Raw genomic sequence first — 12873 nt, 5'->3', positions numbered from 1 at the left:
ACAAATTGGATAATGTCGTTATCAAAGTAGGTGCATGGAGCAGAAGGTCAACCCCACCGATCACGTCATAGTGTTGGACTAATGTAAGAAGGTGTTAACAATCAGTATGAAGTGTTCCTGAACGTTCAATCATTTCGAACCACGGCAATGAACTCAAACAACTTTTTTTTTTTTACGAAATGTCACACCTGTTCGTTCTTTGTTTTGTTTTTTTGCTGGAAGTATATTTGTGAATACTTCTAAAAGTGTCTTTGTGTTTCTCTCATCTTCTGTTCTTAATTTCTTCTGTTCAGGTGATTCACAGGATGTCAATCATCCAGCTGTTATTGCCGTGTTTAAAACTCGCTCCAGTCAAGTCTTTGAGCTGCTGCCATGGTGCGTATGAAATTCAAGTTTGTTGCACTCATATAAATGCTCTTATATCAGCCGGTGTGACACTTTCTGGGTTTGGGCTCATTGCAGTTTATTCTGGTCAAGCTGATGGTGTATGAATGTAATCACATGGCATTTCACAGTGCGGTGAGAGGTGTGCGTCTACACACCTGAAGAATAACGGTTGTTATCCAGTTCTGATATTATACATGACGCAATGACCCTGTTTACACCTGGTATGAACATTTGTCTTAGGTGATCCCATCACAAGTGGTCGTCATACATTCAGAGGTGCTTTGAAACAAGGAGCTCAGTCAGGAACACACGTGACCCACATTACAATAGTGTAAATGTCTCAATGTGTCCTAAATAACAGCATAGTTTTGCCTTCTCCTCCCCTGTCAGTCAGCGACTGCAATAAGATCAAGGGTTTAAAGCAGTCTCACTAGATACCAGTCGTGGGACCGACAGCAATGCCTTCACAACCAATTCAGGTCACAGAGCCTCTACCGTACTACAGAGTTCCCACGCACAACCTGGAAATATCAGGGAATTTTGGGAATTGTGTTTTGCAGGAAAAGTCATGGTAATTTACAGAATGTTAAAGGAATGGATAACTCATGGAAATATAGTGAATATCCATTTTTTGAGTGATCTGAAATAGAGAGTGTGTAGAGTAGAACTTGTTTGTAACCCATAGCATTGTCCAATTTCCACAAATGCCATGGAAATTAATTGGTCGTGAAGAGAAAATTTTGCAAATGAGTTGAATCAGGTGGGCTAAATATTATAATAAATATTGAAAATATGAATATTATCTTGTATATATAATATAAATGCAAGATAATATTGTATAATCCACAGTACATCTTGGATATTTGCAATATTTATATTATATACTATATATATATATATATATATGGATTCCATGATTAGAATTGAGAACCACTGGTTTAAACTTGACTGATTACATATGGCTATAAAGAAATGAATCGTCCAATGGAAATATACACATATCAGAGAAATCTTTGGTATGCCATTCTGTGTGCCACTGAAGATTCAAGTAAAAAAAAATCGAATTTACTCAAGACAAATGAAATGAATTATAGATATCTACAATTCAGTATTCCCAAATGACTCATTCTTGATATCAGCAATGAATTATGATGATGATAAGATATGAAAATTGAGTTCTTGCTGAAATAACGATAATTGATTTTAGGAAAAACATCATTCTTGATATCTGTAACTGCATTTTCACTAGTAGAATTTCACAATGATCTGTCAGTCACTCCTGATATCTGGAAATGGATTGTAACATGTTTGATTTGGTATTTCAGATAACAGTAAATCTGAAGAGTAATTAAAGATACTGTATCTTAAAAGTCCTTCTTACCAGTTACAATCTCATGATAGATATCTGAATTGAATATTGCCACTAGTGAAACCAGTTGCAGTTGTTGACGTCAGGAATGGACATTTTCACTAGTAACAGGGTCATTATTTACAATGTCGCTTGACTTTTCATGAAAAAGATTTCAAATAGTCACGTATTCCCATTTAAAAGGCATTGTTCTATAACCTAACCTTTTATTTAATCATGTGACATTTGTTTTTTAGAAATTGAATTTGTCAATTGCCTGGAGAAACCACATTGTCCTGTTGATCTGATACAACACTTCTATGACATTCCTGTTTATTTTCTACTTGTTTTGTTTTCTCAGGTCAAGCAATAGTGCAAAAAAGCAAAGCTAAATAATGAATGACTAATTGAAATCATTTTAAAAGAATGTTAGTCCATCGCTGTTAAAAGGTTTTCTCAATGCACTTTAAAGGTCACAGTTCAGAGCAAGAAGAGGCTGCTCGAAATTATTTTCCATCATATTTCCTATGATGAAAAAATATGAATTTTCCCATGTTTGTTTTAAATATGATATTGCTTTATGTTGTTTAATGTTCATGTGAAAGATTTTAATATTAAAAAAATGTATTAAATGTTATGAATGATTGATTGTAGTCTGATCGGTGGTGTATGTGAAGCTGTTGACATCATGTTTTAGAGACTTGAGCACTGGTGTTACAACCCTTGCTTCACTTATGGAACACAATTGGATAACCCAATCAAGAACAAGAGTCAAGTTGAGCTTTATGAACACACATAATTCAAGATGATACAAATGTTTATCCACAGCTTTTATGGGCTAAAACTGAACTGAACATTTCAATATTTTGAGTCACCCAATAATGTAATCTTTTTTTTTAATCAAAGAATGACAATTTTACTAGAAAGTAGTACATTGCTGTGTGTATTTTCAATTCCTACTTGTAAAAATTCAATTATAGATATCTCTAATTGTGTTTACAGATGTACACCAATCAGGAGTGACTGACAGATCATTTAAAATGCAATTACAGATATCAAGACATCCAAGGAGATATACTACTATGAGTAATGACGTCATTTTATGTGCAAATAAATGACATAAAAATGTATGTCAAAAAGAAGTATTTTCACTAGGAGTGAGTGATATCAAGAGTTAGCGTTTTACTAGTGGTGTATGTTGTCATGATAGAGACCCTCTTAAAATCCTTCTTGTGATTGTATCACCTGAGACGGATTAGCAGGTGTTAGCTGGTCCCATGTGTTGTAATGCGTATTGTAGTTGTATGTAGTTGGCGATACCTGCCCTGTTTCACAATGTCTTCATCTGTCCCTCTCTTTCAGTGGTTTTGTGATGGGAGAGGCTGGAGCAGAACCTCGATTCATGCAGTTCCACTCACACTTCCAACACGGAGCTCTGCTCACTGTGGTCAGTCACACACACACACACACACACTCACACAGAGACTCACACGCACAAACACACACACACACACACTCTCACATTCACTCACTCACTCACACACACACTCACACAGACACACACTCACTCGCTCACACACACACACTCTCACATTCACTCACTCACACACACACTCACACAGACACACTCTCTCACACTCACTCGCTCACACTCACACACTCACTCACACACACACTCACACACTCACACTCACACACAGACACACACACACACTCACACAGAGACACACACTCACACACACTCACTCACTCACACATACACACTCACACACACACACACACACTCTCACACACACACTCACACACACTCATTCACTCACACACACACACACACACACACACATACACACACACACACACACTCACACACACAGAGAAACCTGTTAATGCCAGTAGATTCAAAGCAGAACTTGATTTGGACGATTTATGAGTCTTTTTCTAAATGTCCTTACCTACCTGGGGTAGGGGGTGCCTTTATGTGTCTGATGCAAATACAATTTTCAATTTGGTTTAGTTACCATTATTGTCTTTTGAAAAAAAATTATAATAATAATTCAAACGTAATTTTTTCATCATATATTACTTTTTTACGTATTCATTTAAATAAAATACATATACATAATACATTAACATTTAGTCATTTAGCAGAGCAGGAACATAAGTGATTAATCATACAGTATTCATCCAAGAGTACTACAGAAGAGACAGACAAGGAAAGTTGTTTTTTATTATTTTTATTAAATAGTGAGTGCATATTCATTCATTTAGTTCATTTTATTCTGACTAAAATGTACAAGAGGTTTTTTTAATTTCATTAAGGAAGACGTGCATCATTCTACGTAACAATTTTACTGTTGACAACAATCTAAAAAATAAATAACATGGTAAGATATTACCATGGCACTACAATGTTGAAAAAGAAAATCCTTGCTGAATAAAACCTTGAGCATTTTACCAGTCATTTTATTTTGGGCATTGCCAGTTTAAGCTGCGTGAGGTAAAAGAGTTGACCTATAAACTGAAGCGCTTTACTGGCCATTTAATCGCCTTACTCAAACGCATCCTATATATGAGATGAATCAGCTTTATAAACAACAGAAATAGAATATTACAACTTACAGTACATCTGATTTTGCACAGACTAAAAAGCAAATGCATGGCTGAACTTGATAAGTTGCGCACAAAATATGTATCTTGCGTTGTAAGCCATTGGCTTAACAAAACGCAGTGTATAGCGCAAAATCCTCAAGTGCCTAAAAGATGGAAAATTGAATGTTTCTAGCATTAAGAATTCATAACACAGTAACAAAAGATCTAATGCTTCTCTATACTCATTATATGCTATTATTCAGGACTATGATCTAACATAAGCTGATCATATACGTTTGAATCACCGGCAGTGGCACTGCACTAACGCAGAGGGGGTGGTTTTAACAGTGATCCTTGCACCCCTATGCTTTATGGATATGACAAAAATGGACACTAGTTTTTGGGAGACAACACACTTTGTAAAAATTCTGTGAATTGAAAAACACAATCCAGAAACAATGATAGTCACAGAATGTTTTGGAGATTTCAATCTTAACTGTTCAAATTGACCGGAGCTGTGCCGTGTCCTCTAGCAGGTCTGTGTGGCACACTGAGCAGCCATATATTATATTTTATACCACGGGTCTGTTGAATGCTTGATTCTGATTGGTTGACAGATGTTCAAAGTTGTGCACTTATTTTACAGTAAACACACAGCTTTGAAGTTGTTCCAGGACTGCATAATGGTTCCATTTCACTTCGCCAAATTATTTCAAAGATCTCTACAGGTTACCACGACAAAATAATCAGTTAAAACAATGACACTGGGAAAGTACATCAGATAAGAATGATAAAGAAATTCTGTAATATCCTACATATATTTTAATTTCTGTTAAAATCCACCCTTGCACTTTCACCCACACTGACACATTTGTGCGTGCACGCACACACACACACACACACACACACACACACACAAACAGAGTCTAGACCAACAGAGCCTTGATGTAAATGCACCCCTGCAACTTGATCAATACAACAGTTTCTATATTATCCTAAATAACATTTAATATCTGTTGAAAGCACCTTTGGGTTCCCCCTCTCCCTCTCTTTCACTCTCACACACAGACATACATGCACACGAGCAAAAAACTGAGCCTTCATGGCCCTATGACTAGGTGGGGTTGTAAACAGTTGTTTAGCAACAGAAACACAACATACAAGAATGGCAACACGTGCTGCTGCTGAGAAGTAGAATTAATTATTTTCGTCATTACAGCAGAAACAACTTAAAATCGTTTTGGGTATACAGATAAGTGTAAGACATCATTAAAGACTATAAAGGGTCTACTTTTATTTGTGTACACTCACAATAACAACAAAATCTTGTGCTTTTGTAAAATAAAGAAAATAAAAAGGGTGAGCTTTCAGCAGTCTCTGTGTTCACGAGCATATTTCAGAAACACGTCACAAAAATGAACTGAAACTCTGCGAATACTTATCACACAAACATGAAACATATGTCAAAAGAAAGCTTAAAATGTCTACTTTTAAATAAAACAATTCAAATTTAAAACAAATATTCTCCTGCAATGTAATCTGTATGAAACATAGCGATGTACAGTTTCTCCTGGCTCAGCTCATTTATCCCTGATGTGATCACACCCATGGGCAGAGGACGCTACTCATACGGTAATGTGCTGAGATGATCAAATCAAAGGTTGAACGCCCCCGACTGTACCTTAAAAACAAAGTCATTCACTTTTCTGCACGTCTGAAAGACAGCACGATACACAAGTGAGAACGTCTTTTAACCTGTTAGCGTTCCTGCAAAATTTGCCTAAAACGCCTAAAAAAGGCCTACCCAAATTAAATTGCATGCTGTTCTTGAACCATTTGGAGTATATGCATGCTTTTGGTCTCTTTTGAGTGACACTCAGAGGTTTGTTCCTAAATAGTCAGAATCACTGTAAGTCTTACTGGTATTGAGTAATCTAACTTTGAACACTGAAAAAGGACCAAAATAATTCCGCCTACATTTTTTTTTTGTAAACGGATGCCTGCAGATAACTACAGCTGGGAGCTATTAGCTGGAAAACACAATGGGATCACAGCATGAAGCCTTACCAAACACAGTTTAAAATTTTATAACAATACCTTAGAAAATGAGTGTTTTACACATGTTTATCTAAGTGTATGTCTAGGCGCTTCTCAAAAAAGGCCACTTGGAGACTCCAAATGACCCTTTGTGACCATAGACGCATAAAATGCTGCCATTCTTGAATGCTTTACAGTCATAATTTTGGGCTCTAATGAAAGGTTACACTTAGGGCTATTATATTCCTTATCCAGGTTCACTGTCAATAATTGCTGACACAAAGTAACTGAAGCATAAACACATTATAGTGTTTTTTTTTTTTAATTCCGGAAACCAAACTTTCTACAAAAGAGACAAAACAAGTGCTATGGTACTAAAACACTTTAATATTTGAACTCACACTATATATATATATATATATAATATTATATATATATATATATATATATATATATAAAATCAATAATAAAATAAAAATATAAAATATATATATATATATACACTCACCTAAAGGATTATTAGGAACACCATACTAATACTGTGTTTGACCCCATTTCAGCCTTCAGAACTGCCTTAATTCTCACGTGGCATTGATTCAACAAGGTGCTGAAAGCATTCTTTAGAAATGTTGGCCCATATTGATAGGATAGCATCTTGCAGTTGATGGAGATTTGTGGAATGCACATCCAGGCCACGAAGCTCCCGTTCCACCACATCCCAAAGATGCTCTATTGGGTTGAGATCTGGTGACTGTGGGGGCCATTTTAGTACAGTGAACTCATTGTCATGTTCAAGAAACCAATTTGAAATGATTCGAGCTTTGTGACATGGTGCATTATCCTGCTGGAAGTAGCCATCAGAGGATGGGTACATGGTGGCCATAAAGGGATGGACATGGTCAGAAACAATGCTCAGGTAGGCCGTGGCATTTAAGCGATGCCCAATTGGCACTAAGGGGCCTAAAGTGTGCCAAGAAAACATCCCCACACCATTACACCACCACCACCAGCCTGCACAGTAGTAACAAGGCATGATGGATCCATGTTCTCATTCTGTTTACGCCAAATTCTGACTCTACCATCTGAATGTCTCAACAGAAATCGAGACTCATCAGACCAGGCAACATTTTTCCAGTCTTCAGCTGTCCAATTTTGGTGAGCTCTTGCAAATTGTAGCCTCTTTTTCCTATTTGTAGTGGAGATGAGTGGTACCCGGTGGGGTCTTCTGCTGTTGTAGCCCATCCGCCTCAAGGTTGTGCGTGTTGTGGCCTCACAAATGCTTTACTGCATACCTCGGTTGTAACGAGTGGTTATTTCAGGCAAAGTTGCTCTTCTATCAGCTTGAATCAGTCGGCCCATTCTCCTCTGACCTCTAGCATCAACAAGGCATTTTCGCCCACAGGACTGCCGCATACTGGATGTTTTTCCCTTTTCACACCATTCTTTGTAAACCCTAGAAATGGTTGTGCGTGAAAATCCCAGTAACTGAGCAGATTGTGAAATACTCAGACCGGCCCGCCTGGCACCAACAACCATGCCACGCTCAAAATTGCTTAAATCACCTTTCTTTCCCACACACACACACACACACACACACACACACCTGTGCTTGAGCCCACATAAACAAACAATCCTGCACAAGTGCACACGAAAGAAGTTAGCAGGTACCGTTACACGTAAAAAACACACACACTCGACATAAAACACCAAACACACGACATAAGTTGACAAATACACCTCAAAACAAACACATACCTCAGTATATACAGTCAAATATGTTGTATAATATAATAAAACTTACTTGTCGAGAGTGACGTCGCCACCATCCAAAAATATATCCTCTGCTACAATGGATGAAACATCGCTCTCTTCGTCAGAAATGTCATCCTCTGACTCGTCACTGTCACGGCGAGTACATTGTTCAATCACTTCTTCGAGTAAAAAGTGTGTTTTACTAGTCCTCTTTGCCATTTTACACCAGTTAGCTACTTTCTCTCGTCAACTCGTACAATGCCGTGTTTACGCACGGGCGCATGTACCACTATGATACTTTGCGCATGAACTTCACGCATGACCTGAGGAATCGACCCACTAAATCTGCATATCAATCTTTACGGAAATTCATTGGCTATCAGAAAAGACTGTCATTTCCATTCAATATTGGGTCGATTTACTGTCACTCAAAGAGAGGGAGGTACCATTCTTCATCATTGCGCTCTTTGGCTATTGATACCCGGTGACCCCTGTGACATGGACCGATTGGCTCAAATGACCTGTCTATCAAAAGTTCAGGGGTCAGTGGCCATTTTGATATCACATTTACTTCAATGTTTACTTTTCAAATGAAACTAGATCATAGAATGCGTCGAAGTTGTGATAGCGCTGTCGGCTAACGCGAAATGCTACTACTATATTCCGTGGATGTTTACTGATATATAAATGTGTTATGGACTAAATACTTCATTGAATTGGATTGTATGGACCCTTTACAGTGTAACCAAACCACTTTTGTTGGAATGTAATGGATCAGTGGACTAACAGGAGGCTTCATGGGTGAGTTTCTTCCAGTTTGGGTTTGTTTATGCGGCTGTTGGTGGTCTGACAAAGAGACAGATTGTACCCGCTGTGTTGATTGTATCTTAAAAAGGTTTACATCGTTCGAATCACGAGTATCTCAGCTTTCCAAATATATGTATTATGTTTACTTTTTTTTTTAGGAAGGCGTTAACTTAAAACTTTATTTTGATCATTAAGTCTCCTCACATTCATTCTCTATCCCACATTGATAGGCCCAGGGGAGGGGTCTTTTGTCTCCTCAGGTGTGAATTACATCAATATTCATGATAGTTCACACCTCCTCGCATATGACCTAACACTAAAAATGTTTTACAAAAGTTAAATTACTATATTGTTTTGTACGAATGAGTGATCAGGATGGTTCACATCATTTTGTAGCAAATACTCTAGGCTGCAAGATGCAGTTCTCAAAAGTCTTGTGAACAAATGTTTAGTATGTGTTATATGGCCTTATTACAATGACTTAACATTTTAGTTTTTTCAAAAACCATGCATAAACATTATTTTCTCAAAAATACAAACATGTACACAAATGTTGCTCACATATTATTGTAGCCCAGTTTATGCTGAATACAGTGTTATCAGACTTTAGCCATTAATATGTTTTTAAGTAACTGAAAAAAGCACAAATGTCAAGGCATGTCAAAACTTCTCCAGTGCCCAAAATACCCTCATACACCAGAGGGTTAATATTGAAAGTCTGGATCTAGGACCCATTCACACACACATTCATACACCAATGGCAGCAGAGCTGCAAGCAAGGCGCTAGCCTGACATTGGGAGCAACTTGGGGTTCAGTGTTTTGCCCAAGGACACTTCGGCATGTGGAGTTGTGTGGTCCGGGAATTGAACCGCCAACCCTGCGATAAGTGCTTGACCCGCTCTACCACCTGAGCCACAGCCGCCCCATGCATTTGTGTATATGCAGTCAGTCCACACAACAGAAACACTATTAGTGACTAAATCATCTGGAAACCTGAAATGAAGGATGTAAAGTGTTGATGGTTTATTATTCTGGATGATGAAAGAAAAAAAAAAGATATCAACAGTTGTTAACCCCTGTTCCTGCTGTTTCTTCTTTCTCTGATGCAGTGCTGGTCTGACGGCCGCATCACTCACGTGCCATTCTACTTCAGCAGTGCTGGTGTTTCAGGAGGATGCTCACAGCTGCTGCCCATCACCAGCACAACTGCAGATCACTCCACAAACACCCTCTACACACAACACACTTCATGAACACCTGTAACACTCTAAACAAGTGTGATTACCTTTACAAATAAACATTGTGCTGACTGTCAAACAATGCCAAGATGAGTTTTCTTTACAAACAGCTGACAATTCTGTACTAAATCTATACTAGTCATTTTATAGAGTTTGTTGTCCTTCCATTCTATCCATTCCAGGGAGGATGCCATCTCTGGTTTCACAACATCTGTGTGCTTTTTCTGTTGGTTTAATACGAAATGCTGGAAATATGCTGCTTAATAGCGTTAAGTGTATTAGTGTGGGGGTACTGACATTTTTTGCGGAAGTTAACCGAAAATGGGAACAGTGATTTTCAATTGTTCCAGAATGAAAATGTTATTTTTAAATGCTGGTAATTTTTGGAACTACACCACTTCATGTTGCTGAAAAATGCAACGTGGGTTTGATCCTGAAGGAAACTGCTGCATCACACATTTCTTTGTCTAGTTGTGTTTGTCCCATTCTGTGAATGAAGACTTTTCTAACAACTATGTGTACTTATTAAATATACATGCACGACTAATCCAGATACAAAGAAAACATTATTAGAGTAAAGTACATGAAAGTACTGCCGAGTTTTGACTGAGAAGCAGATCTGTAATTGAAATTATACTTAAAGGTTCACCCAAAAATGAAGATTCTCTCATCATTCCCTCATGCCATCGCGATGTGTGTGACTTACTTTCTTCTGTGGACACAAATGAAGATTTTTAGAAGAATATTTCAGCTCTGTTGGTCCATACAATTTAAGCTCCAAAATCCACTTAAGGGCAACATTAAAGTAATCCAGACACTCCAGTGTTTTAATCCATATATACAGAAGTGATATGGTAGGTGAGAAACAGATCAATATTTAAGGCCTTGTTTACTTTAAATTCTCTTCCCTGCTCATTCAATCTCCATTTTCACTTTCAAATTTTTTGTGCATATCGCCACCTATTGGGCAGGCAGGAGAATTTATTATAAGAAATGACTTAAAAATGTATGGTTATTTCTAAAGACTTTGATTTAATCACTGGAGTCATATGGATTACTTGTATGCTGCTTTCAACATTTTGGCATCCATTCAATTGCGTTGTGTGGAACTATGGAGCTGAAATATTTTTCTAAAAAATCTTAATTTCTGTTCTTTAGAAGAAAGTCATACACATTTGGGATACCAGGAGTGTAAGTAAATGATGAATTTCATTTTTGGGTGAATTACTCCTTTAAGACCTTGGTTTTTTTTTTTACTCTAAATCTCCACTTTCACATCTGAAAGGGAAAGTGGAGATTTAGAGTAAAAAGGACTTAAATATTGCTCTGTTTCTCACCTACACCTATCATTTCACTTCTGAAGACCATGATTTAACCACTGGAGTCTTATGGATTACTTTTATACTGCCTTTTGGACATTCTGAGTTCTGGTCACCATTCACTTGCATTGTCTGGACCTACAGAGCTAAAATATTCTTCTAAACATCTTTGTATTCTGCTGATGAAAACATTATATAAATCTGGGATGACATGAGGGTGAATACATGAGACTTTTCATTTTTTGGTGAGCTATCCCTTTAACTGTTAATTAACTGTCCTTATCTAATTAAGATTCCTTTTGGAACAGAACTTATATTTTCAAGTAGGATGACACTTCATGGATATGTAAACATATTTCAAAGATACTGCTCATAAATACATAAGTGTAGATAATCAAAACCAGCAAGTACAACCCCTCCATTATTATAGCATGATCAATGGAAATATGTAAACGCTTCACACCCTTGCATATATCGGTACTGAACTATTGCAAGCAGTGTTTGTTTTAACTACACTATTGTGTTTGGGTGATGCTAGGCTAGTAGTAATCATATCATTGAACCGTAAAAAAACGATTTTGTCAGCAAGGTTGCATGTGAACGACACTAGTGGATGTGTTTAAGTGTTAAATTAATTTGAAAATTAGGATCCACTTTATATTAGATGGCCTTAACTGTTTGATACAATGTACTTATTATCTACATACATGTTGTTGCATTGTAATTACATTTGTTAACTTTATCCCAAACCTATCTCTAACCCCTAAGCCTACCCTAACTCCAAAACCTAACCGCACCGCAAACTCAGTAACAGCAAATGTGGGAATGTTGCAGAACAACATGTATTACACAGTACATACATAGTCTTGTATGTATTTAATGTTAGTACAGAGTAGTTAATGTCACCTAATATAAAGTGTGACTGTGTAAGAGCAGTAGAAGTCTTGCAGACATGTGGAAGCTGTATTACATGACAGATGTGTTCAACTGAGTGAAATAAAGTATTTATTGTGGATCTGTTTGTACTGTAGTTGTCTATATCACAGTCCTCATTAAAGCATCAAGAATCCCATCACAGAGAGACTTCTAGAAATGACACCGTTTTGATTGATTGAGCAAGTGATTCTGTTTTTATTCCCTTTTGGATCAATCTTTAAAAAAGTGTATGCAAATTGACTGGTTCAAATTTCACACTAAAATCAAAAGGTCCAGAAATTGGAGTGGCACTTTTGTTCAATGCAATAAATGACACACTGTTTGGAGCGTGCAGACAAACTGCTCTGATGACTTCCTGTTTGCTAGTGTTCAGCGGTAGTTGTCTTATGTCTGGGAGCACGTCACAGTCCTGCGAGGTAATAGTTAGACAGTCATTTTGATGACAGACTATCCAGAATA

The 12873-nt window shown here is 37.3% G+C and overlaps 1 long non-coding RNA gene across 1 annotated transcript; it reads left to right on the top strand.

Moving 5' to 3' along the window:
* The first annotated feature begins 268 nt into the window (after positions 1-268).
* On the top strand, positions 269-12487 carry LOC127659099 (uncharacterized). The gene is made up of 3 exons (XR_007972487.1): positions 269-375; positions 3098-3182; positions 10031-12487. It is a non-coding gene; the product is annotated as an uncharacterized LOC127659099 (long non-coding RNA).
* Positions 12488-12873: the final 386 nt, after the last annotated feature.

The sequence above is a fragment of the Xyrauchen texanus genome, chromosome 18 (assembly GCF_025860055.1).
Source record: "Xyrauchen texanus isolate HMW12.3.18 chromosome 18, RBS_HiC_50CHRs, whole genome shotgun sequence".
Lineage (NCBI taxonomy): Eukaryota > Metazoa > Chordata > Actinopteri > Cypriniformes > Catostomidae > Xyrauchen > Xyrauchen texanus.
The sequence above is the reverse complement of the archived record's forward strand: the minus strand, read 5'-3'. Positions and strand labels throughout refer to the sequence as shown.